The 23,812-nt window shown below is 39.5% G+C and overlaps 1 pseudogene; it reads right to left on the bottom strand.

Annotated features, from left to right (window-relative positions):
* Positions 1 to 20,905: 20,905 nt before the first annotated feature.
* Positions 20,906 to 21,762, bottom strand: LOC110286452 (developmental pluripotency-associated protein 2 pseudogene; annotated as a pseudogene).
* Between the last annotated feature and the right edge of the window lie 2,050 nt (positions 21,763 to 23,812).

Below are 23,812 nucleotides of genomic sequence, written 5' to 3'. Positions count from 1 at the left end.
CACTATTATTGTATGAGGTGCAATGTGTGCTTTGAGATTTACTAAAGTTTCTTTAATGAATGTGGCTGCCTTTGTATTTGGAGCATAGATATTCAGGATTGATAGTTCCTCTTGGAGGATTTTACCTTTGATGAGTATGAAGTGTCCCTCCCTGTCTTTTTTAATGACTTTGGGTTGGAAGTCAATCTTATCAGATATTAGAATGGCTACTCCAGCTTGTTTCTTCATGCCATTTGCTTGGAAAATTGTTTTCCAGCCTTTCATTCTGAGGTAGTGTCTATCCTTTTCTCTGAGATGAGTTTCCTGTAAGCAGCAAAATGTTGGGTCTTGTTTGTGTAGCCAGTTTGTTAGTCTATGTCTTTTTATCGGGGAGTTGAGTCCATTGATATTAAGAGATATTAAGGAAAAGTAATTGTTGTTTCCTGTTATTATTGTTGTTAAAGTTGGCATTTTGTTCTTGTGGCTGTCTTCTTTTAGGTTTGTTGAGGGATTACCTTCTTGTTGTTTCTAGGGCGTGGTTCCTGTCCTTGTATTGGTTTTTTTCTGTTATTATCCTTTGAAGGGCTGGATTCGTGGAGAGATAATGTGTGAATTTGGTTTTGTCGTGGAATACTTTGGTTTCTCCATCTATGTTAATTGAGAGTTTGGCTGGCTATAGTAGCCTGGGCTGGAATTTGTGTTCTTTTAGTGTCTGTATAACATATGTCCAGGATCTTCTGGCTTTCATAGTCTCTGCTGAAAATTCTGGTGTAATTCTGATAGGCCTGCCTTTATATGTTACTTGGCCTTTTTCTCTTACTGCTTTTAGTATTCTATCTTTATTTAGAGCATTTGTTGTTCTGATTATAATGTTTCGGGAGGTATTTCTTTTCTGGTCCAGTCTATTTGGAGTTCTGTAGGCTTCTTGTATGTTTGCTGGTCCTTTGAGTTGAAAATCTTCATTCTCATCCACTCCTATTATCCGTAGGTTTGGTCTTCTCATTGTGTCCTGTATTTCTTGGATGTTTTGAGTTAGGATCTTTTTGCATTTTACATTTTCCTTGATTGTTGTGCCGATGTTCTCTATGGAATCTTCTGCACCTGAGATTCTCTCTTCCATCTCTTGTATTCTGTTGCTGATGCTGGTATCTATGGTTCCAGATTTCTTTCCTAGGGTTTCTATCTCCAGTGTTGCCTCATTTTGGGTTTTCTTTATTGTGTCTACTTCCCTTTTTAGGTCTAGTATGGTTTTGTTCATTTCCATCATCTGTTTGGATGTGTTTTCCTGTTTTTCTGTAAGGACTTCTACCTGTTTGATTATGTTATCCTGTTTTTCTTTAAGTATTTGTAACTCTTTAGCAGTGTTCTCCTGCAATTCTTTAAGGGATTTTTGTGCTTCCTCTTTATTGTCTTCTGCCTGTTTATCAGTGTTCTCCTGCATTTCTTTAAGTGTGTTATTAAAGTCCTTCTTGAAGTCCTCTATCATCATCAGGAGATATGCTTTTAAATCCGTGTCTAGCTTTTCCGGTGTGTTGGGGTGCCCTGGACTGGGCGAAGTGGGGGTGCTGGGTTCTGATGATGGTGAGTGGTCTTGGTTTCTGTTAGTAAGATTATTACGTTTACCTTTCGCCATCTGGTAATCTCTGGGGTTAGTTGTTATCGTTGTCACTGTTTAAAGATTGGAGCAGAAGCTGTGTTCCACTCACCAGCAGTCCCAAAATCCTGCGGCGGGGGTCGTGGGTAGCTGGCGGGTGTCAGGCAACCCTGCTCTCCCGCTACTCCGGCGCTGATCCGGCTGGATGAGGCCTGTGGCCCTACTCAGGCCGGTTTCTGCTTCCCTAACTAATGCAGTCTCAGGTCCCGCGCAATTGGATTGGAGCAGAAGCTGTGCTCCACTACCCGAAGTCTTAAGATCCTGTGGCGGGTGTTGTGGGTAGCTGGCGAGTGTCAGCCGACCCTGCGCCCCAGCTGCCCCGGTGCTTTTCTGACCAGAAGAGCGTTGTGGCCCTATGTAGGCCGGATTTCTCTCTCCCCAACCAGAGCAGTCTCAGGTCCCGCGTGATTGGACTGGAGCAGAAGCTGTGTTCCACTCACCAGCAGTCCCAAAATCCTGCGGCGGGGGTCGTGGGTAGCTGGCGGGTGTCAGGCAACCCTGCGCTCTAGAGTTGTTTATTATGCACCAGAAGATAACCAAATATCACCTCTCCTTGCACTGGTAGCCAGTGGGAAAGCCCGTTTACAAATGCTCCCATCTGATGATGCCTGGACACTTGCTTACCTCATGGAAGAACTTATCCTATTTAAGAACCTCTCAGTAACAGCAGTTGCAAGCCAGAGATTGTATTTCAAAATTCTGAAAACAAGGTGGCCTGCTGCCTGGAAATCCTCCGGCATAGGTAAATGGCTTTGGAGCCTAATGCCTGCATATGATACCTTTGGATTTCAAAGAATGGTACCTTGTGTCGGAAAATGAAATCGGGAACTAAATGACCCCTTTCTCCATGATCATTTCATATCCTGTATTGACTGTTTCATTTAAGATGGAAATTTTTATCAACATTTAAGGGGTGGTGTGATGTTCCAAAATCACCAATAGATCCTTATTAGCAAATCCAAAGAAAAGATTTGTACAGAGCTACTTCTGCAATTGAATTCATCACAAAACAGAAAGAAAGGGAAGAAAAGAAGCCCTACAGTAAGAAAAATACATTATACCATTATAATAGAGGATAAGTCCTTGGAGTATTGGCTGTTTAGACACCTTGTTGTCATGATGACATCTCTGGAATGGAATGTACAGTTGTTCCAGGGAGTCATAATAACATCCTTTAACATTCAGCAGATCTGTTCCCTGTTGTGAAATCTTTAGCATCAGAGTCAGTATAACCCAAACTGACAGACATCTCATTTCAGGTATGATTTTAGACAGTGACCTACAAACCAAGCTTAAATCCGTTGATGAGGGTCTATAGCCTAAGATTAAAAATGAAGTCAGAAGTGAAGGAGCAAAACATTAGAAATATATACCAACAATTCTTGTAAACAGAAGTAGAGATATAAATAATGTATATATTTGAGTATGCATATGTAATACATATGTATATGTAATGTATGTGCATGCCTATGTACTACATGGCTATGCATATGTAGTACATAGCTTATAAAACATTGCTGTCATAGAACAAACTCCTTTTCTGAAGTTTGGTGAGTTACTTAAATGTGTCAGTTATGTAAAGGAGTGGTCACAGTGGGCAGTTATCATCAAATTTAAGGCAGTTTCTAAATTTTACCAGAAAAAGTGCCAAGCCCCCACGGACAGTTAAAAACTCATCTTGATAGAAGATGTATGTTGAATAACTACTTTCTCAAAGTCTGTCTTTCTTAAAGATTTGTTTGCTACACTTATTTATTTATTGTATGTGTGGTGTGATCCATGTCTAGGTATGAGCATACCACAATGGGTTTTTGGAAGTCAGCAGCTGACATTTAGGAGTTATTTCTCTCTTTCCATCATGTGGGTCCTATAGACTGAACTCAGTCCCTCAGACTTGACAGCAAGCACCTTTACCAACCGAGATGTTTCATTGGCTTTAAAATTATTTTCTTAAAGACAATTCTTATAAAATTGATTTCTTGACAATGTATAACAGGTTTTACTTCCTTTAAGAAAAAAAAATGCACTTGTCTCTTCAACATTTCTGAAAACTTTTGAATGTTTTGTTCTCCATCATGTGTTATTAGGAATTGGAGTCTGGAGAGGATCCATGATTCATACTCTTATAGCTATCCTGAAGACTATCATTGCATGTTCTGTTTCTGCTTTGTTCAAACTAGAATCAGCCAAGTAATACATATGTATCATATTAATATAGAAAGTGCTAATGTGTTACAGAAAGCACAACGAATTCTGGCTAACTTCTATTATACATAAATTGCATTGGGTCATACTCATAATGTCAAAATATATTGAATTTTTATTTTTCTATCACATTAATGAATGTTCTATATGATATAGTTAATGCTGTTAGATTATTTTCCACTAAGGGAGAGACAAGATAGGGTAGGTGCATTAGTTTTTGTTAACCCAACACAAGCTAGAGTCAGCTGAGAAGAAAGAACCTCAACTGAGTAAATGCCTCTATCAGATTGACTTGTAGGCAGGCCCATCGGGTATTCTCTTGATTGAGAACTGATGTGGAAAGGCCCAGTCCACTGTGGAGGTGGTCTTGGGGTTTAGAAGACAGGAGACTGAGTAAGCCCATAAGCAGCATTCCTCCATAGTCTCTGTTTCTGCTTCTGCCTTGAGTTCCTGCCGTGTTTGTGATGGGTTCTCATCTGTGAGGTAAAATGAACCTGTTCTTCCCCTAGTTGCTTTTGGTCATGGTGTTTTATCAAGGCAAGAGAAACCTAACTAGAACAGTGGGTAAACAAGAGCATGAGCTGAATTTCCAGACAGACTGTTTGAGGCACTATATTCAACTCCTTCCCTTGGAAACCTAGATTGCAATCTCCTTGTGGAGATCAGGAAATTAAGTCTTAGGGACACTAAGTAAACTTGGCAAGTTTATACACCTTAGATAAATAAGTGTCAGAGCAGAACTTTTAACCCATGCCTGGCTATTTTTCAAACTGTATCCTTTCTATGTGCTATAACCCATGGAACATTTATATGTCAAGACTTCAAAGTTACAAATTGTAACATGAAATGCCTGGTCATATATATCAATATCCTTTATGTTGTAGTTAAATTACAGGATCTGGTGATTACAAAAAAAAGATACTAGTTGAGATAAGATTCATTATGAATCTTCCTTGCACTTGTATGGTATGCATTAACTATTTTTTGGATAAAAGAAAGAGAAAGAAATCCATATTGGCTAGTTATCAAATAAGCAAATAAAATTGAATAACTATCTTCCTCTTTTCATTCATATTATTTAAAACAGAATTAGGCTGGTTTGGACACATAGCTATAATTCCAGCATTGAGAAGCAGAGGAAGAAGGATCACAAGTTCAAGGCCAGTTTGGGCTGCATAATGACTTCCAGGTCAGCCAGGGCTACATTAGCAAGATTTTATCTCAAAACAAAACAAAAGAAACAAAAAAAAATCCACACCACAATTTGTATACTTCTGTACACACTGTCTCATAAATAAAGAAAAGTCACATTCTTTCATCTTGAAAATATTTATTTTAGTACCCATGAAAAATAGCTACTATGGAGTGAAATTGGCAGCCTTATTAGAATTGTCTAGCACATAGAAGACTGAATAAGTATTATGCCCATTTCCCCTGACTTCCATTTCCCATTAAAGATATATTTTTATTTTATTATGACACATTTGTGTGTGTGTGTGTGTGTGTGTGTGTGTATGTGTGTGTATGTGTGTATGTGTGTATATGTGTATTTTTCCCTTGGTAATACTTATCCTCTCTCCCATTATTCTCATTGGTCTCCTTCCTATTTTTTGATAATCAGAGAGAAATAGTGTTCTATCAAGGTTGTACTGGCTATTTTTGTGTCAACTTGACACAGCTGGAGTTATCACAGAGAAAGGAGCTTCAGTTGAGGAAATGCCTCCATGAGATCCAACTGTAAGGCATTTTCTCAATTAGTGATCAAGGGGGAAAGGCCCCTTGTGGGTGGGACCATCCCTGGGCTGGTAGTCTTGGTTCTATAAGAGAGCAGGCTGAGCAAGCCAGGGGAGGCAAGCCAGTAAGGAACATCCCTCCATGGCCTCTGCATCAGCTCCTGCTTTCTGACCTGCTTGAGTTCCAGTCCTGACTTCCTTTGGTGATGAACAGCAGCATGGAAGTGTAAGCCGAATAAACCCTTTCCTCCCCAACTTGCTTCTTGGTCATGATGTTTGTGCAGGAATAGAAACCCTGACTAAGACAAATTGGTACCAGCAGAGTGGGGTATTCCTGTGACAACCTGACCACGTTTTGGGGAGGACTGTGGAAGGACTTTGGAACTTTGGGCTTGAAGACCCATCCGTTGTTAAGAGCTCTGTCAGATGTTGTGTAGGAGCTTGGAAGAGAATGTTGAGAACACTGCAGAAGATGGAGGTCTGGTTTGTGAAATTTCAGAGGGAAAATTAAAGACTCTTTTCAGGACCATTGCTCTTTTGATTGTGAAGATTCTGTAGTTCTGGTTAGCTGGGGCTGAAGAATCAGCTGTGATTAATAAGATACCAGAACTACCAAAGCAAAAACTTTGCATTACTGGGACTATTGATGCTGGTTAGCTGGAGCTAATAAATTAGCGGTGATTAAGAAGAGACCAGCATCATTGAGGTGACATCTTCTGGGAAGTGTTTTCTGAAAACACAAAGAGGCTGTGTTCCAGAGATGGCCAAGGTTGTACTCCTGCTGCAGTGGGACTTGGTAATATGTAAGGGTCACCCAGGTGGTACTGGTTTTGAAGGCATGAAGGGGTCATGCAAAGCAGCTGAGGCTCGGCACTGTGAGAGGCCATGGAAGGCCATTGGTGAAGGTGCAGCCTCAGTTGCAATTGAAGGCCCAGGACAGAAGGGGTCATGCAATGTTTTGGAGATGCCAGTACCATGAGATGACCACCAAGAGCAGCAGCAGCAGTGGAGTACAGGCATCTGGAGCCTAGAGGATGGCGCGTGTGCTACAAAGGGCATGGCTGGAGAAGTGACCCAAGCCCTTGGAGGAGCCCAGAAGATCGTGAGTTGGATTCCAGACATTGGACGGTTGGAGATTGATTTTTGCTTTTGATTGTGACTGTGCCCTGATATTTTCCCTCTTGAAGGAAGAAACTGTTTTAGTGGAGCCCACAGTTAAGAGACTTTTAATTGTAAAAAGACTTTGGATTTTTAAAAGAGATGGATATTTTAAAGAGATTGAAATTTTAAGAATATGTAAAGACTGTGGGACTTTTAAAGTTATTTAGATATTGGGGATGAGTAAGAAAGTAAGGGTTGAGGCTTACTAGTGATGTGTTTGTGTGTCAAGTTGACAAGGGGTCAATTGTACTGGCTATTTTTGTGTCAACTTGACACAGCTGGAGTTATCACAGAGAAAGGAGCTTCAGTTGAGGAAATGCCTCCATGAGATCCAACTGTAAGGCATTTTCTCAATTAGTGATCAAGGGGGAAAGGCCCCTTGTGGGTGGGACCATCCCTGGACTGGTAGTCTTGGTTCTATAAGAGAGCAGGCTGAGCAAGCCAGGGGAGGCAAGCCAGTAAGGAACATCCCTCCATGGCCTCTGCATCAGCTCCTGCTTTCTGACCTGCTTGAGTTCCAGTCCTGACTTCCTTTGGTGATGAACAGCAATGTGGAAGTGTAAGCCGAATAAACCCTTTCCTCCCCAACTTGCTTCTTGGTCATGATGTTTGTGCAGGAATAGAAACCCTGACTAAGACAAAGGTTAATAAACAACAAACCCCAAACTAGACAATGTGCAGAGAGTGAGGATGGAGTGAGGATTTGATGGAGACATCCCATCTTGGAACACTTGGTCCTAAATGGGATGTCTCCATCAAATCCCTCCCCTCAAAGCTCAGGAAACCCTGCAGAAGAATGAGTAGAAAGATTGTAAGAGCCTGAACGGATGGAAGACACCAAGCAAACAAGACCTTCCAGACATAACAGGACAGATACACATATGAACTCTCAGAGACTGTGGCTGTATGCATAGGGCCTACACAGGTCTGGGCCTGATGGAGTGGGTCCCAGTGCTAAGAGGGGAAGTAGACATAAGCCTACATCCCTAATCCAGAAGCTATCTCAAATTGACAACTTGCAAATGAAAAATTAGTTTTCTCCAAAGGAGTCTCACTAGGGATACAAACCAAGGACAGGTCCGTTGCCCAACAGTAGATGAACAATGCAAAATGAACTCAGTGGCATTTTTGGAGTTTTTTTTTTGTTTGTTTTTTGTCTCATATTATTTTGTTTGTGCATTTCCCCCTTAGTGGAATTTTGCTTGTATATGTTTTCTAATTTTATGCTCTCTCTCTCTCTCTCTTTCATTATTTGGATTGTGTGTGTTTCTAGTACTTTTTCTTTATTTTGTTTTATTCTAGTTTTTTAAAAATTTGTCTGTTTTCTTTCTAAAGAGAGAGAAAGAAGCCATAGCATTGAAAGGATGGGGAGATGAAGAAGATCCAGGAAAAGATGAGGGGAAACTTTGTATTAGATTCAGGAAATTTTAATTATTATTAGCCAAAATGTCCTAATTTTAAGTATCCCACACAGTTCATCTTTGCATAACAGTGGTTAGAAGCACAGGTTTGCTACAATAACATCTAAACTTGAGATTTGACTCCATATCAAACCAGTTGAGTATTCTGTGCCTGAAGTTTCTCATCTTGTCAAGTGGGGCTAAGAACAGTGTCTGCATCATTATACATAGTTAAGGATTACATATGATAATGTGAGAAAAATATTAGATACATAGCAAATAATAAATGCTATCTATGTTTATTGTTGCTGTTGTTATTCTAGACTTTATGAGAGGAAATAATGGGTAAAGTAATGTTCTTCAGCTACAAAAGTGGTTTATGAAGCAACAATATTAAAGCAAGATAAGATCAGCAGAAAAATCTGATATATGGTTTAGTGAAACAGAATAAAAACTTGGTCCCCAAAAGGTTTAGAAAGTGATAAATTTGGGATTTCTTATCGGTAAGTAGGATGGATTATGTAGGAAATGATGGTGTTTCACTTGGTACATTTCTTCATTTAAAAACATGAATTTGTACTCCTCTTTTTCAGTGTAGAAAAAATAGAGTAAGAAAAAAGAGTTCATATGATCCTAGCTTGAAGACAGGTGCCTGGCTAAGCGATAAAGCATAGTTTAGAAAATCTCCCAAAAAGACCCTCCCCTAAAAAACACCCCACCAAATTAAGTTTTCTGCATTTTAACTTTGTTTAACTCAAAATGTTTACTTTCTAATGAAATATCATTCACATTATAGACAAAAACCTAGAGAATGCTAATTTGAACCTAATGTTGTTAGAGCTGTGGGGCCTGCACAGACTATTGAAAGAAACTCACCAAAGACACTGAAACTTATAGAGGAGAAAGTGGGGAAAAGCCTCGAAGATATGGGCACGGGGGGAAAATTCCTGAACAGAACGGCAATGGCTTGTGCTATAAGATCAAGAATCCACAAATGGGACCTCATAAAATTGCAAAGCTTCTGTAAGGCAAAAGATACTGTCAAGACAAAAAGGTCACCAACAGAGTGGGAAAGGATTTTTACCAATCCTAAATCTGATAGGGGACCAATATCCAATATATACAAAGAGCTCAAGAAGCTGGACTCCAGAAATTCAAATAACCCCATTAAAAATGGGATACAGAGCTAAACAAAGAATTCTCAAATGAGGAATACTGAAGGGCTGAGAAGCACCTGAAAAAATTGTTCAACATCCTTAATCATGAGGGAAATGCAAATCAAAACAACCCTGAGATTCCACCTCACACCAGTCAGAATGGCTAAGATCAAAAATTCAGGTGACAGCAGATGCTGGTGAGGATGTGGAGAAAGAGGAACACTCCTCCATTATTGGTGGGATTGCAAGCTTGTACAACCACTCTGGAAATCAGTCTGGTGGTTCCTCAGAAAATTGGACATAGTACTACCGGAGGATCCCGCAATACCTCTCCGAGCATTATACCCAGAAGATGTTCCAACTGGTAAGAAGGACACATGCTCCACTATGTTCATAGCAACCTTATTTATAATAGCCAGAAGCTGGAAAGAACCCAGATGTCCCTCAATAGAGGAATGGATACAGAAAATGTGGTACATTTACACAAGGGAGTACTACTCAGCAATTAAAAACAATGAATTTATGAAATTCTTAGGCAAATGGATGGATCTGGAGGATATCATCTTGAATGAGATAACCCAATCACAAAAGAACTCACTTGATATACACTCACTGATAAGTGGATATTAGCCCAGAAACTTAGAATACCCAAGATACAATTTGCAAAACACAAGAAAATCAAGAAGGAAAACCAATGCATGGATACTTCATTCCTCCTTAGAATAGGGAACAAAATACCCATGGAAGGAGTTACAGAGACAAAGTTTGGACCTGAGACAAAAGGATGGACCATCCAGAGACTGCCCTACCAGGGGATCCATCCCATAACCAGGCACCAAACGCAGACACTATGGCATATGCCAGCATGATTTTGCTGAAAGGATCCTGATATAATTGTCTCTTGTGAGACAAGGCTGGGGCCTAGCAAACACAGAAGTGGATGCTCACAGTCAGCTATTGGATGGATCACAGGGCCCCCAATGGAGGAGCTAGAGAAAGTATTCAAGGAGCTAAAGAGATTTGCAACCCTGTAGGTACAACATTATGAACTAACCAGTACCCCGGAGCTCTTGACTCTAGCTGCATATGTATCAAAAGATGGCGTTGTTGGCCATCACTGGAAAGAGAGGCCCATTGGACTTGCAAACTTAAATGCCCCAGTACAGGGGAACGCCAGGGCCAAAAAAATGGGAATGGGTGGGTAGGGAAGTGGGGGGGGGAGGGTATGGGGGACTTTAGGGATAGCATTTGAAATGTAAATGAAGAAAATATCTAATAAAAAATTGAAAAAAAGAAAAGAAAAAAAAGAATGAAAGAAGCTCATTCTCGAGAGGAATATGGCAGTGCTTAGTCATAGCAGAAACACAGAAGCTCAGTGAATCAGCAGAAACTCCTGCTTGTATCGAGCAGAGTTATTTTCTTTTGCTAAATAGGAAAATATGAGGCTCCATAGGTGTGGTGGTACAACATCAGAAACAATTCTGGGTGTCTATCTAAGGAGTGCTTGAGAATATTTGTCTATTGTTTGAAGTGCTGCTTTCCATTCTGATAACTCATTTTTCCATCTCTCTCTCTCTATATATATATCTATATATATATATCTATATCTATATCTATATCTATATCTATATCTATATCTATCTATCTATATCTATCTATCTATCTATATCTATATCTATATCTATCTATCTATCTATCTATCTATCTATCTATCTATCTATCTATATATATATATATGTCAGCTCTATCTTCAGCCATTGTTCACTCACAGCTCCTGGTTCCTTAAGGACCAGATTAAAATGACTGGTTAATCATCATGGTGCTTATACTTTCTTTTGTACATCCTTGGATACATGAGTTCAATCATCTTTCCTATAACCTTTCATGTCTCCACTCTGCTGCAGTTAGGATAGTGGCTTTGAGCAGTAGTTCAAACATTGGAGTACTGATGACTGTGCTTGAAATAAATTGTTGCTGTAAGATCTTTCACAGTCCTAAAGATAGGCCAGAATTTCACTTATTCAGAATGCCTTGACTGGATACATCATAAGTTATAGTATATCTATCAAAACCAGAATGAAACATGGCATTTTTCACTGAAATTTTACCTGGGGGAAAAATATGAGAGGGAAGAAAATGTAAACCCAGCTCATTGAGGTTATTTTTCCTTCCTTTATACATTGACTGTTTCAAAACATTATTTTACATTATAAACTGTAAAGATATTATGTAGTAGTTAACATATGAAAAAGGCTAATGTCAACTGTAAACAACTGAATTACCTTAAAAGTATCTACAGTAATATTAAAATATAGTTCTTATAACCAAACAGCGTCATGCAATATCTATATCTACCCATTAAATCCTCTTGTAACTGAATGGAGTAAACCAGCTTTTTCTAGCCTTCTTTGTACAGCAACTGGCTGAGTCATGCTGTTTTTACTGAGACGTTGCTGTGCCAAACACTGTCTGCTGCAAAGAGCAAGAAAAACTGGAATAAGAAAATAAATAACTCTCTTTCCAGAATCTAAAGCAGGCAGAGTATTTGGAACTGTTTGTTTCCTGCACCTGTGCCGGGTCAGTCCTTACATAAGTCTTATACAATTCAGTGGTTTTGCTTAGGGGCCAAGTGAGGCCAAAGCCAGCATCCAAATCAATACTACCTACCTAGCCATTTATTTTCATCTTTCTTTCCTTTGGTCCTGAAAACAGGAGATTAACTGCTTGCTGTTTTCAAGATGGGGATACAGCTTTCAGAAGAGGCATCAGCGGCACTCTGCAATGTTCAAGTATGATTGGAGGGGAATACTTAGCAATGAGTATTCAAGGAAGGAGGAGTCTCCTGTTAGCTGCTAACAGAACAATACTGTTCTTTTGAGGGGATAGGTAGGTGAAAAACTGGCATGACTTTAGGTTAAATGTGATACTGATTTGGAGTTATAATTGGTTTGTCATAATGGTGTGAATACAGGGATTTCATATCAGTTTTATATGCTCTTCATTAAATTATAACTATACTACAGGGATGGTGGTTCCAAATCCTAAGGTGGCCTTGTTAATTATCCCCATGCTGTTTCACAGTGTAGTTAGGCTTACTGTTGCCTTTCCCTGTTGACCACTCTGAGGTGCATTGGCAGTCACTCGGTGGTATCTAAGGGCTGCACATTCTAATAGATACAGCCATGCTCCTCACTTCCCTGAGGCCCTTTTCCCACTTAATTCCAGTTTATGGACTTTAAATTGGTACAACCTTTCTGGGTGGCCGGTAGGGAATTAAATTAAACATGTGTATACCATTTGAGGTAGCAATTCCATGTCTTGAAATGTACCCTAAGGAAAGCACTAAGGATGTGCACAAGGGTATGAGAACAATAAAATTCATCAAACTAAATGTCCAAATTTGGGCTTTACCACCAATGTAAACTTATTGAAGGGTAGTGGGAATCCAAAGAATATCTGTCAGGGAATAGGGAATGCTGAGGCATCTCTCTCTCTCTCTCTCTCTCTCTCTCTCTCTCTCTCTCTCTCTCTCTCTCTCTCCCTCCCTCCCTCCCTCCCTCCCTCTCTTTCTCATGCACTCATGTACACACACATCAAACTGGGCACTGGGCTTATTCATGAAAGCTTAACAAGACTCCATACACATTTCATAGGCACAAAGAAAGCACACTAAGTAAGAAATAAGCCAAATCTATTCCAAAAGCAAATGAGAAATATACCCTAGCATTAGAAGATGATGGCATGTCATTCATCTTGTTTATTATAGGAGGCATGCATCAGTTCTAAAGCTAACTATGGAAGAGTTATAGTTTGTACCCTTGGTTTCTCTATGGATCAGTACTATGCATCAACTAAAACAAAAGTAAGTAAGAAAATTCTGTAAAGAAATGTCATAAGGTTCTCACCACAAGCATATATGTCCCTATAATTTTAAAAGCACACAAAATATCCTCAGTATGTCTTAAGCCAAGTTTAAATATAATTACATTGTAAAAAGCCCAAACACACCTTTTGATATCATAAAATTATCCTAACAATTACCATTACTTTAAAATGTAGTTAAGAATGTAGCTAGGATGCCTTAGAGGTATAATACATCCCGATGGTAGACAAAACATGAGAGACTAGACTTTTAAACAGCGTTGAGACTCTGAAAGACTGCATCATCATGCGGCCACAAGCTGAGGGAGTCAGTAGGTAGAATGTGGTGGTTTCAACAAGAGAACCTCTCACAGTCCAGGCACTTGAATGCTTGGTTCCCATGTGGTAGGACTGTGTGGGGAGCTGTAAGGGGTGTGACTTTGCGAGAGGAAGTATTTACTGGGGTGGACTTCAGGGTTTCAAAAGCTTCCTTCCTCCCCTGCATTCATTCCTGTTGTTTTCTGCTTGTGCTACAAAATACGAGCTCTCAGCTGTTTCTACAGGAGCACCTGCTAACCACTCCCATACTCCCCCTTACATTGGTTATGATGGCCTCTTAACCCTCTGGAACTGTGAGCCCCAAAGAAACCCTCCCTTCTAGACATTGCTTAATTCATGTTTTTTGTTTGTTTGGTTTGGTTTTGTTCTTGTTTGTTTTTAAAATCACAGCAATAGAAAAGTAACTAAGACAGAAGTCATGGTTTCTCCAGCCAAACTAATGACCCCCCCCCACCTTGCCTTTTAAAAGAAAGGAGGAGACTGATTGTTCTGCTAATGTAAATAAAATAAAATAAAACACTTGAATTCTTGTGTGCTTGGGAAAGAATCTCTGACTTGAAGCAAAAAAGTTCTTATTCAAATGTCATTCAAAGAAGACACGAACAACAATAACAACAAAAGACAATAGAATACGTAAGTTGTATTGGTCACATCCCCAAGAAACCAACCACTATGTGTTTTAGGTGAAAGGATTTAAACACACACACACACACACACACACACACACACACACACACTTACACACTCACACACACATTCATTGTAATTAAATAATAATTAATGCTAATAAATACTTGCTCAGTTTATTTTTTGTCTGTTTATTTGACACAGTGTCTCACTGTATAGCCCTGGTTGACCTTAAGTTCACATAGATCCCCTGTCTCTGCCTCCTTCAGAGTTCTGGGATTAAAAGTATGTGCTGCCACACCTGGCTCTGTTCAATTTGTCTGTATCCCACTTGGTGTTCAGCAACGTTTGTGAGTCCTTATCTGCTATATCTACTGTCAAAAAGGATAAGAAAGGTGACTATGAAGTTCTGGGAAACTGTAGGTCAGAAAACCTAGCTTGATTATGGGGAAGGAAGGGGCTTGGAAAGAATGGGTAGGATGGACCAAGGACTGTACTAGTGTCGGGGGAGAACTGAGCAGAGCACAATGATACATGTGTATAAAATTGTCCTAATGAAACTCATTATTTTCTACACCAACTTAAGAAAAACTAACAGTATGAAAGGGAGCCAAGAGCCAAGCAGACAAGAGTAAAGTGATTGAGCTATAGTCATTAAACTGGTGTTTTGCAACCATGAGAACCCTGCTGATAAGCCTCAGAACATGTTTTTGTTTTGTTTTTTTGTTTTGTTTTGTTTTTTTGTTTTTGTTTTAAAAGACAGAGGTAGTAGGCAAGCTGTGTTTGTAAGCACGGTATAGGGGAGGCTGGAGGGCAGGGAGGCAGAACAGGTAAACCTCTGGGGTTTGATTGTAGTCTACTTTGAGAGTTCTAGGCCAGTAAGAGACCTCACTCTGCTCCCAAATAAAAGGTGGACATCACTTCAAGCACTCAAGGTTGTCCTCTGGCATCCACACTCAAGTACACACATGTTCACAGACACCTGTATGCATATGTATCACACCCACCCGCCCCCATACTTCCCCTACCCCCATACAAGAAAACCCATCTTTGACAAGGTCAATCATGAAGTGAAAGAGCAGATGCCAGACGAAAGCATAAAGCAAACCTGAGCTAGCTAATCCAGAAGGTCACGGACCCAGCCCTGAAAAAAGCCTTCAGCAATGATATGCTAATCCAGTCCCTTCCCTTTGTTAACTTACGGCATTTTGAAACTTTGATTTGTGTTTTATTTGTGATAGCATTTGTGGTATTGTTTCATAGACATATTCAGAATAAAACATCGTAACCATGGAAAGTTAGCATCTATCTACCTTTTGGGGTTTTAAAAATGTCTTACTACTAGGAAGCTGGGAGTATGTGTGGAGGACTGGGAGGAGTAGAGGGAGGGGAAATTGCAGTCAGGATGCATAGAAAACAAAAAAATAAATTTTAAATGACCATATAGTCGAGTCGATTACTCACTGACAGTTTTGAAACCGAAAGATGCTCTGTTCAATAATGGAAGGCTATCAAGTTATATATTCACCTGCAATGTCTGCAATACATGCAAACAATTCTACTTTTATTTACTTTTTATACGTTTTATTATATAATATAATATAATCAGGCAACTACAGAATAATTCAGATTTTTACCCTGACTATATATTCTGCTTGTAACCTTAATTTTGACAATATTGATAAATCCTGACAAGATGTTTAATTTCTTTTAGAATTTTTGATTATTTACTATCCTATAATTGATAGTTAATGAAATTACAACTAAATAATTATCAACTAAATACTAAATACCCTAAATAATTATCAACAATTACTTAATTTAAACTAAGATACCATGAATAAAAAAATAATCTGCACAAGTGTTTTAAAGAGAATGTTGTTTTTTTATTATTAAGAGAAATTTCTGTAATTGTTAATTCTAAATGTTTGAAGAATAAACTTGGGCAGAGTAATTGCCAGTCTATTGGGAGATTAGGCAAAGAGCATTCAAAGCTCATGAGGCCACAGGACACAGTGGGAAATTCTCTTAGAGTAAGTCCAAGTTTAGCATCACTGATGTGTAATTTATAATATTGGTGATCTGGTTTTAGTGGATTAAACTGTAGCTTAGAAAGAAAGTATTAATCACATTCTTGAATACCTATTTTCATGGTTAAAGAGGATGAAACAAAAATTCCTATGGTTAACTTTGATATTTACTGTTGCTTTTGGGATTACCTTCCCAGATTTAAAAATAATGAGCTGTCATCTGACCTCACTCACCACCTTGAGGATCAAGATCCTTACAAGCCCTACATACATGTCTCCTGGCACAAAAGGTGATGGTTCCTTTCTTTTGTCTTCCTCATTACCTGAAAGAGCTACTAATGAAGACCCATGGGGCCACACATAGTAAGTGAGCTAAAGTGATCCTAACTCATGCCCTGGAAGATAATCTTCAAAAAGGCAGGGTGCTCATTATCTTCTGGGGAAAGAGAGAGACAGGAGAAAGTTTCCACCACCACACCACCACACCACCACCACCACCACCACCACCACCACCACCACCACCACCACCACCATCACCACCACCACCACCATCACCACCACCACCACCACCACCATCATCACCACCACCATCATCATCACCACCACCACCACCACCACCACCACCACCATCATCACCACCATCATCACCACCATCATTACTACTACTGTTCTGCTACTATGTCTACTGCTACTACTATATGTATACTCTTTCCTGCATAAAACTGGAGCAGTTAGATTTCTCCTTCTACCACATGGGGCCTGGAGATTGAACTCAGATCATTAGCCTGGGCAGCAAGTGCCTTTACCTGCTGAGCCATCTTGATGACCCATCCTGCTTTCTAGAGACATAGGACTTGGGAAAATCAACTTACTGCCCGTGACCCTGAATTTGACCATTGCAAAACAACAAAAACTGGTACTATTCCCATGGAGCTGTGTAAGGGAAATAAGGGGGAAAATGGGTATGTAGTATGACTTTAACAAAAGTGTGTTCTCCCAACCATGACTAGTATCCATTATAAAAAGACTGACATAAAACAAAGAGCCAAAGTGTTGGAAATGGGATGTTAAAGTAACAAGAAATGAAATGAAAATTTATACAATGTATTAGTTTAGTTGCCATCTTCAAGCTATAGAATAAATTGTCTGAGGAATTCAGAAAAAGGGGAGACGGGAGACAGGGGAGACATTATCACACTATTTACTGTATATGACTTCCTTCCTGGGTAAGTCTGCTTCCTCCTCCTCCTCCTCCTCCTTTTCCTTCTCCCCCTCCTTTCTTCCTCTTCTTCTTCCCCCTCTTCTCCTTCCTCTTGCTCTCTTCTTTCTCTTCTTTCTCTTCTTCTTTCTTTAAAAACATATTACTTTAAATTTGTGTGTCTTTATGTATGTCTGTGAGTGGGTATATGTACATGAATGTAGTACCCTTGGAGGTCAGAAAAAGGTTTCAGATCCCCTAGAGCTAGAGTTAGCAGGAGTTGTAACCTTCTTGATACAAGAGTACTCAAATCAAACTTGGGTCCTCTGGAAGAGCAGTGAGCCATCTTTCCAGCCTGTCATTCTTTTAACTAAACAACTATAGAAAACCAATTTTCAAGAGCCTGATATAGCTCTCTCCTGAGATGTTCTGCCAGAGCCTGACAAATACAGAGGCAGATGCTCAAAGCCAACCATTGGACTGAGCACGGGGGTCCCAAATGGAGGAGTTGGAGAAGGGACTGAAGAAGCTGAGGGGGTTGGTGGCCCCATAGGAGGAACAGCAATATCAACAAACCAGACTCCCCAGAGCTCCCAAGGACTAAACCACCAACCAAAGAGTACATACGGAGGGACCCATAGCTCTAGCTGCACATGTAGCAGAGGATGGCCTTGTTGGACATCAATGGGAGAAGAGGCCCTTGGTCCTGTGAAGGCTCGATGGACCTGGCAGTATAGGGTACTGCCAGGGTAAGGAAGCGGGAGTGGGTGGGTGGGTGGAGGAACACCCTCATAGAAGCAGGGGGAGGGGGATGGGATATGGGGTTTCTGGAGGGGAAACCGGGAAAGGGGATAGCATTTGAAATGTAAACAAATAAAACATCAAAAAACATAAAGAAATCATTAAGAAACTGAAAAAAGAAAAGAAAAAGAAAACCATTTTTATACTAAGCTATATAGAGAGGAAATAGAACAGAGAATCAAAGCACAAAAGAGCTTACAATGTTGGATGAGTAACTGCCTTTTGTGCTGGCCTTACCTCTCAGGCTAAGCCACATGTAGTGTAACTGGTTAGTAGAGTCTAGCCTTGGATGCTACTATTTCTAGTTGCATGATCATTGGCAAATTTCTTAACTTCCTTCATATCCATTAATATTATTTCAAATTGCCGCTATAATGGCAGAAACTTGATCAAATTATACTTCAAAATTAAATGAGAAAATGTATTTAAGGGATATAGTAAAATATCTGGCTCTAAATGCTCAATAAATTTTATCTTCATTTTCCTTTAATATTAATCATTTCGAGCAAAAAGAGCAAATGATCACAAGCTGGGAAGAATGTAATGTCTGACCCTGGAGAGCCAAGTTCTGTGAAGATGCAGTACTGAATCCATTGAATAGTGCTATAAAATTTAATACGCAAATCTTAGCTTCTAATTTTTGTGTACGCATACTTGTGTGAGTAAATGTAGATGGTCTGGGATAAGAAAAGGGATCATGTGAGGTGAAAACAGGGAAGCATTGAGGGAGACAGGTGGGAAGGGTTATGGAACACATTTGATATGAAAGTGGAGAGCAAACACCTTGAGTAGAAGAGATCAAGCATGGATGAGGTCAGGAAAGTGGGGGAGAAGCCAGGGTGAGAAGAAAGTCAACCCAAACTCATCATGGATGGAAAACCCAAGAGAGAGCCTCCTCCTTTTCATTCTAATATAAAGAAAAGAGTAGGAGTAAGAGTTGATCTTGAGTCACAGAAGAACGAGAGATCTTAGCCTCATTCCATATGTTGTAATGTAGCAGTCAAGCATCAATACACAATAGCAAATAGACATCCAGTATTATTCTAGTTCCATAAGATGCACGTGCAACTGACCATACCCATATGTGCACATGTATGATCACTTCTGTGTTCAAATGCAACAAAGCATGAAAACTGCATGTCAGTGAATGTGATTGGACATTACTGGTGCTTGTAAACATAAGGGTCTGTGCAGTTTGGAAAAGATTTGTTTCTTTTTATTTAACATGTAGAAATATTATGTCTCCATGAATGTATGCACCTTTAGAGGCCAGGAGAGGGTGCCTGAGCCCCTGGAGTTAGGATTGCAGATGAAGATTAGGTGCCATGATGTTGGAGCTGGAGTGGGATTCAGGCCCTCTGCAAAAGGAACAACTTCCCCTAACCACTGAACAGTCCGTCCAGATCCTTGCTGTGTACTTTTAATACTCCACATGAACAAGAATTATTTAAAGAAACCTTTTCTTGTGACACAGGGTTTCACTATGAAGCACTGACTGACCTACAACAAGCTGTGTAGACTAGGCTGGCCTTGAGATCCTCCTGCCTCTGCCTCCCAAGTGTTAGAAGGGATTAAAGGCATTCACCACACGCTGCTACCTTTGGGAAAAAAATTAAATAGTTTTTACTCTCACAATAGAAATCATTATAAATTTCAATGCCATAAAAACCACAGCTTGAAATTTCTATTTCAATTATTCTCAGCAGCAGCATAGAATTTATTTTATTGAAAAGTAATGCATACAGGTTTTTTTGTTCCTATTGTAATGAAACTGATTAACATTTCATGCAGTGGGGAAATTGTCAAACCTTCTGGACTAACATGTGCAATCAAAAAGCATTTTCTCTTTTTTTGAGCCTGTAAATCTTAGATCCATCTTTCTGTCCTGAGGAATTGACCTTGTAACATAACAGGTTTTTTTTTTTTTTTTTAAATTAATAGTCAAGGCCAGCCTGTACTGCAAAAGACCCTGACTTGAATATATAAACACCAACTAGCTATCCACCAGTAATAGCATCAAGTCATAAGGCACATCTTGGACAATGGAATCTCAGCATTAAAAAGAAAAAAAAATCAATCAAGGACATGGATATTTCTCACATGCATATTGCTAGGTAAAAGCCAATCTGAACAGTAGCATATTATATGGTTTCAAATGTATGGCACTCTAAACACTTGTCAACACCCAGATTGTTTTAGGCACAAGCGATGAACTCTATATTATAGTCAATAGGGTATCAGTACTGACTCGGCAGTATTGTACAGGCTTGTAAATCCCAACACTTAGGAAGACCACCACAAGTTTCTGGTCTACCTAGAATTTCCAGGCCTGTTAGAGTTACTACATGATAAAGCCTTACTCAAAAAAAAAAAAAAAAATCTATTAAAAAAAGTACTTTCTGCTTTGCTGATTTGAAACTGTTCCCCATCCCCCCCGAAAAAAATCCATATAAAATATTACAGCAAAACAAACCCACTAAAACCAAATCATTTCTCAGATAGCTAAGCATTCAGCCAATCCAGCACAAGACCATGAGGAGCTGTCAGTCAGAGATGTTAAGATGCAGCCGGGTGTTGTTAGAGTGATGGATGCTGATTTGTCAGCAGAGTCTCCACTCTGCTGGGAGACAGCAGGAGGGCTTTCTGAAGACTGACAGCCAGTTATTTGTTTGTTTGTTTGTTTGTTTTTGCCATTATAGGTATCGCAGAATGTTTTTTCTTTGCTTCTTCCATTCCCTTTAGATCAGAGTAAAATCTTGGCTAAGGCGGCATATTTGGGGGTAGGGCATTTTTCTTTGTTCGGCTTCTAGTTTTAAAGTTTCTCCCGATCTTCTTGTTGCTGTGAACACATTCAGGACATAGCAAATTATCTTCCAGTCCTCGTTCTGGGAGAACACAGGCTGGTAACAGGAAGAGAAAATTCATCCTTTGGGGAGTGTCTGGAACCCAGGTCTGACCAGCAAGAAATTGCAGGCCAATCCAGCCTTTCTTATCTGCAGGGAGCTGTCTGCCGTAGACCACACACCATCTGAATCCAATGGCTTGTGGCAGAAAAGCCTGTACATTAGAGGAAGGAGGCCAGCGATTCATAGACATTGACTGGGCAGCTCTCATGGCAATCCTTGTCCTGGCTGTAAATGTGGACCCCTTAGGTGAAGTTAGAATTTCCAGCATACCACTCACTCTCCCGCTTCCTACTTCGGCAGCTGCTTGGAGGCCCGATTTCTCTGAAGACTATCTTGGGTTTCCTGGGACCCTGCTTCATTCTGGCCTCACGAGATGTATTGGGAATATAACACTCTTGTTTTGAATATAAATGTTTCCGAAGTCTCAAATAAACCTCAACTTTCTTGTTATTGGTACTCAAGTTATGATGCCGACACCACTCCAGAAGAGTGTTCTGGGACACATCGTTAATAGGAGGCAGGTTGGGCAGAGGATACGTGCTTGGTATGGTTCTTGCTGGGTGTTTGAGTCCCTCATGCCTCACCAGAGAACGGTTTGTGGTCTATGGTTGGCTCCTCAGTAAGTGGGGCCAGCCTTAAAACCACACTTTCTTCATCCAAGTCTTTCTCAGACTGGGTCTTGTTGTAAGTCTCCAGGCCGAAGTATGACATTTGCAGGCAGGCTTGGGAGAAGACAAAGGCAGCAGTTGAATGGATGCAGACTTCTTTTATAGGTCAACATAACAGGTTTTAAGAATTTAATATTTGAAACACTAAGTATAGTCACTGTGTTATGTATGTATTTTTAAAACTGTGTATAATTTTCCGTGGATGAATTCCTAGAAGTAAAACAAAACAACAGACAACAAACAAAATAAAGAAAACAGAGAGCAGAACAGCGAAGGCATATAGTGTTGCCAAATACAGATGCAAAATGTTCATTTCAATACACGTTTGCTGTCCCATTCGTAATGGGTGACATTTTCCTTTCCCTATAGTACTCATATCCCTGAGTGCATCCCCTATCCTCCTTGCAAATCTCTTTCAACGATTTGTTTAGAAGGACAATTTGTACGGTGCAATGCATTGTGGGGCCTTCTGTTTACCATGCAGAGAAAACAGAAGAACTGAGGGCCAGTGAAGCGCCAGCGATAAAGCCAGGAGTCAAGCTCTCCTGTCTGCTTGGGAAAGAAGAAGGAAAGACCGAAGGGGCCAACTACACTAGGAGAAAGGTCAAGGCTCGGTTTATAGGGACTGCACTCCCCAGCTCTGGACACTGCTCTGTATCTGGGATTGCTGCTGTAAAAATCTTCCTGCCATGTAACCTCACAAGAGCTCAGTCCCATTCTATGGATGAAGAAACTGAGGCTCTGAAAGGTGAAGAACTTGCTTCACTGAAATTAAGATGCCATCACTTTTGAGAAATGTGCTGTTTTAGGCATGTACTAACAAAGCTAAAATTTTCTACTATAATAATAAGATATCAATGACTGATGTATTCAGATTTTAAAAATCATGTCTTATAATCTATGAAATATCCTATGGACAGTAGCTAGTAGTCGCTTGTTCAAAAAATAAAATAAGAGTCTATTTCTTTAGTTTATGAAGCTCTATGTCCTTACATACAAAAGTATAGCATTAGGTCTCATCTTATGCTGTGATACAATAGAAAAACATTTTTTTTTCCTGAAAACTACAATTTTTTTTTCCTTTTGTATAGTGGGTGTGTGAATTTATAGGTGTGTTTTGTCTCTTGGTATCTCCAGGGAATTTGTTCTTGTTTACTTCAAATCATCTTTAGTTTATTTATGATGCTCTGTGTAATTTAAATACCATGCAAATCTCTGATGCACTTCATGGTTTAGGGAATGACAATGAGACTTCTGTACACGCTTAACAGAGATGCGAGTTTATTTTGAATATTTTGAGCCATGCTGGTTAAGTTTGTGGACTCTGCAGACAGAAGGCTGAGTGCATATTTTAGAACTGGCTGGTGAATATATTAACCCTGGTCTTAGGAACTACTGTAATGCGATTTTTTTTATAAGCACTTCATTTGCAAGCTACTCGAGGAGCATTTTATTTCTCCAATTTTCCTTGTAGAATGCCATCCATTAAATCAAGCTTGTTAGTTTTCTTTCTCAAACCTTCTGCATCTTTACTGATTTTTCATGCCTACTTGATCTATCAATTACAGAGAGAGGGATGTTAAGAACTCTCACTGTAATGGTAGATTTGTCAATTTTGTAATTCGTTGATTTTTTTCTTTGCTGTAGATTTTGAAGCTGTGTTTTTAAAAGGCATGGAAGCATAAAACTGAGATACTTTTCTGTAGAATTATACCTTTTAGCACTTGGCTCTGAGCCAGATTATCCTTAATAATGTCTTTTACCTTAAAGGGCACTTTTTTCTGATAAAAATATATAGCTACAGTACATTTCCACAAATTTTCCCAGCATGTATTATTCTGTCTCTTTACTTTAAACATTTCTATGCTGTTATATTTTAGTTGTAAATCTTGCTTACTACATATATATGGGTTTTTCTCAGTGTGTTACTCAATTTGAGTTGTGACTTTCATAAATTGCATGTAACTGGACTTAAAAGGTCAATTATACACTGCTGTAAAAAACCTAGATACACTATGATTTCTTACATATTATAATTCCTTTTGCTTTCTTGAACTTTTATTTTCCTGCTTTTTTTGTGAATCTTCTGGTTT

This window comes from Mus caroli, unplaced genomic scaffold, assembly GCF_978045245.1.
Source record: "Mus caroli unplaced genomic scaffold, Mus_caroli_1 scaffold_5, whole genome shotgun sequence".
NCBI lineage: Eukaryota > Metazoa > Chordata > Mammalia > Rodentia > Muridae > Mus > Mus caroli.
This window is presented reverse-complemented; position numbering and strand designations above follow the sequence as displayed.